The sequence below is a fragment of the Doryrhamphus excisus genome, chromosome 1 (genome assembly GCF_030265055.1).
Source record: "Doryrhamphus excisus isolate RoL2022-K1 chromosome 1, RoL_Dexc_1.0, whole genome shotgun sequence".
Classification (NCBI taxonomy): Eukaryota; Metazoa; Chordata; class Actinopteri; order Syngnathiformes; family Syngnathidae; genus Doryrhamphus; species Doryrhamphus excisus.
In genome coordinates, this window is record NC_080466.1 from 4,029,776 (window position 1) to 4,034,193 (window position 4,418).

Below are 4,418 nucleotides of genomic sequence, written 5' to 3' on the forward strand. Positions count from 1 at the left end.
ACTGTATATACAATGTGTGTGCAAACTATTTATACAACCAGTGAAGACAAAACCTCCTCCCACATTCCAAAAACATGCTAGGTTAATTGGCGACTCCAAATTGTCCATAGGTATGAATGTGAGTGTGAATGGTTGTTTGTCTATATGTGCCCTGTGATTGGCTGGCGACCAGTCCAGGGTGTACCCCGCCTCTCGCCCGAAGACAGCTGGGATAGGCTCCAGCACCCCCCGCGACCCTCGTGAGGAAAAAGCGGTAGAAAATGAATGAATGAATGAAGACAAAACCAATTTCCACCAATGTTTAGACATAAACCCAAGGAAGGCTCCATTACATTGTTGGGAAATGTGAATAAAAGGGCTACTACTCAAATGTATTCTTAGAGTTTGAGTCACTGTGGCATCAAAAGAATGGTCCACACCGCCCAGAATCATCATAGCACACCCCTGTGTTTGTCATCCGCTCGGAACCAGGAAGTAATCTGATAACACCAACAACAATACACTGCATCATTTTTTTTTCTTCTCAATTTTACCAAGTCATGTTCTAATTATATGTTGTCATTAAGGTATTGCTAAAACAACATTTCTAATAGTTGCTTAAGACTTTGTGAGAGTTTAATGACCAAGCAGAGGGATTATTGAAATCGCACACATACATAAAATAACATACGCTTACTTATATTTAACACAAATTATTTGGAATAAGGTTATCTGTCAGTGTTAAAGCAGATAATATTCCTTCTAACCGGGCTTACATCTTACCATAAATGTTCTGTTTCACAGCTAAGTTTATATTCAGCAAACTTTTATGTTTTGTTTTGTTTTTAAAATAGGAAATATTGGACATGTGAGCTGTTATGGTGGATTACATTACAGCAGGGGTCAGCAACCTACGGCTCCAGAGCCGCATGTGGCTCTTCAGCCTCTTTGTTGTGGCTCCCTTTGCAATGCTCAAATATTTGTTTTAACACCCAAATGAGGAAAATATGCATCTTTGTAATTACTTTTGAAAAAAATGGGACTTTCTGTGAGACCGTATACTAGCAAGAGTACTTGATCAACTCCGCTTTTTCTCCTCTGAACTACTTTGATACCCCAAAATTCCCTCCAAATCTGGCAGTCAATCAAAATCTTGGGAGACTCGCAATTTGCTCTGGATGTGAGCATGTTGCTACACATTTCTTGCACGGGGAGAACATGCAAACTCCACACAGAGATAGCCGAGGGTGGGATTGAACTCGGGTCTCCTAGCTGTGAGGTCTGCGCGCTAATCACTCGACCGCTATGCAGCCCCTATATTCTGCTGTTAAATTATGTTTCGCGGCTCCATTCTATTTTTCTTCAGTGAGCGAGGGGGTAAAATGGCTCTTTTGATAGTAAAGGTTGCCGACCCCTGCATTACAGGCTTTGGGAAAGTTGATACCACCATAAAATGAAGAGAAAAACTGCAGATTCAGTGTGTGAGAACAATCGGTTCAAAAAGCACCAAAACTGATAAAGTCAAGTGAAAATCTATATTGTGCATTGAATCATGCTGAATTGCTGAGAAATACACTAACTGGGTATAACATAACACAAACCAATAGATCCTGTATAAAATTGTGTCGCTTTTAGAATAATGCAGTGCACTGTAAACTACTTCTTAATAATAATAAATACATTATTAATTGTGTACCTTACCTTATCTAAGTAGTTATTTGATTGAGCTGGTGTCCATAATGTTGTTGCTATACATACCAAGAAGTCATGGAGCAAACTTCCTTCCTGTTGTAATCCAAACAATTCAAGTCTGAATACACCTCTGCTTGACTATTCTTTACTGGTATCCCTGGCTAATTAAGAGTGGCGGGCAGACCTGCCCGCTGAAGAGGATGCGGGTGTCTGGGGGCAGGAATGCAGCCCGTCCTGCTCCACCTGTTCTGATGAGCCACTCAGCTGACTGCTGAGCTCCTTGCCTTCAAAAGTTACACGCGATCCATTTAGAAACAATTACCTGTGGAAATGTTGTGCAGATGAGGTGAGAAGTTTGTGGTGGTCCCAGGTTAAAGAAGCAGTGACCAAAACAGCAGCAGGTTTGATCCAGCGAGACGAGGCGGCGTTTTGTCAGCACAGCCGAAACTATGACGGTCCCACGCTACCTGGCCAAATGGAATTGAGATCGGTCACGTGAACCAACTCAGCCAATCAGAAGTCTTTCACTCTCGTAGGCAATTTTTTTTTCATTTATTTATTGTATCTTGTGGATGTTGTATTTTCACACATGCGCAAACACACTCAACACTCTCTACATATAAATGAAATGTATGTCATTTATTATTTGAAATGTAGACTATAGATGTCTGTAGGGTATCTGTAATCATTGGAAGAAGTCCTCATGAAAAACAAACAAAAAAAAACGATTATGAAACAAAAAGTTAAGAATAAAGCTATTTGTGTTGAGTAGGTGTCCACCATGTGCAGATGGAATTGAGATCGGTCACGTGAACCAACTCAGCCAATCAGAAGTCTTTCACTCTCGTAGGCAATTTTTTTTTCATTTATTTATTGTATCTTGTGGATGTTGTATTTTCACACATGCGCACACACACTCAACACTCTCTATCTACATATAAATGTAATGTATGTCATTCATTATTTGAAATGTAGACTATAGATGTCTGTAGGGTATCTGTAATCATTGGAAGAACTCCTCATGAAAAACAAACAAAAACAACACGATTATGAAACAAAAAGTTAAGAATAAAGCTATTTGTGTTGAGTAGGTGTCCACCATGTGCAGATGGAATTGAGATCGGTCACGTGAACCAACTCAGCCAATCAGAAGTCTTTCACTCTCGTAGGCAATTTTTTTTTCATTTATTTGTTGTATCTTGTGGATGTTGTATTTTCACACATGCGCACACACACTCAACACTCTCTATCTACATATAAATGTAATGTATGTCATTTATTATTTGAAATGTAGACTATAGATGTCTGTAGGGTATCTGTAATCATTGGAAGAAGTCCTCATGAAAAACAAACAAAAAAAAACGATTATGAAACAAAAAGTTAAGAATAAAGCTATTTGTGTTGAGTAGGTGTCCACCATGTGCAGATGGAATTGAGATCGGTCACGTGAACCAACTCAGCCAATCAGAAGTCTTTCACTCTCGTAGGCAATTTTTTTTCATTTATTTATTGTATCTTGTGGATGTTGTGTATTTTCACACATGCGCACACACACTCTCTATCTACATATAAATGAAATGTATGTCATTTATTATTTGAAATGTAGACTATAGATGTCTGTAGGGTATCTGTAATAATTGGAAGAACTCTTCATGAAAAACAAACAAAAAAACGATTATGAAACAAAAAGTTAAGAATGAAGCTATTTGTGTTGAGTAGACAGATGTATCCTTGTAACCGTGTATTCATTCGTTTTCTACTGCTTAGCCTCACAAGGGTCGTGGGCGTGCTGGAGCCTATCCCAGCTGTCTTCGAGCAAGAGGCCGGCTACACCCTTGACCGGTGGCCAGCCAATCACAGGGCACATATAGACAAACAACCATTCACACTCACATTCATACCTATGGACAATTTGGAGTCACCAATTAACCTAGCATGTTTTTGGAGGGAGGAAACCTGATTACCCACAGAGAAAACCCACGCATGCACAGGGAGAACATGCACACTCCATCTGGAACCAATTAAAAAGAAAGAGGTATGCGAATGTCTTGTCCAATATTCTTTCATAAAGCTGTGAGGCTGATCATTTTATCAAAAATAAACAAAGTGAAGAAAGCATCGAAAAAGTTTCACAGTTGTTTGTGAAAATGTGTTATCATCTGTGTTTTTTTTTTACAGAAAGGCCTGCCTAATAAATAATAAATAATGTAATTATCCAACAGATCACTAAATTGTTTTTTTTTTATATGAATAATTCTCTGTTTGTAGTGCACTAACCGGTCACCAGAGTAAATTCCATGTTGCCGAAATCTCCCAAAAAATGTTTGTCAGAGATTACACAACTTTAACCTTGTGTGCTTGTACATGTTCAAAAGAAATACTTAGTCAACAGGTTCAGAATTACAACATAAATATAATGTTTTGTTTTTTTTATTGATGAATGCATCTTATCTGAAAGTCTTACTATATATGGTTATCTTATATTCCACGTAAAGATTTGTTGTATTGGTATTCATTCAATTCAAATGGGATTTTGTATCACATTTTATATATTTGATATTTGTCTTGTAAGATGTTATATTTCTAATATTCATTGTGTGTATTTAATTTCAAGGAGCAAAATTAATTTAAATCGATTCGGTGAGTGATTTCTTCATGTTTATCTTTGAGATGACCTTTGTCAGTACTCAGTTTCTCAACTGCTGCTGGGAAATCCTGCTGTAGTGCCCGATGTGGATGCTTTGGGA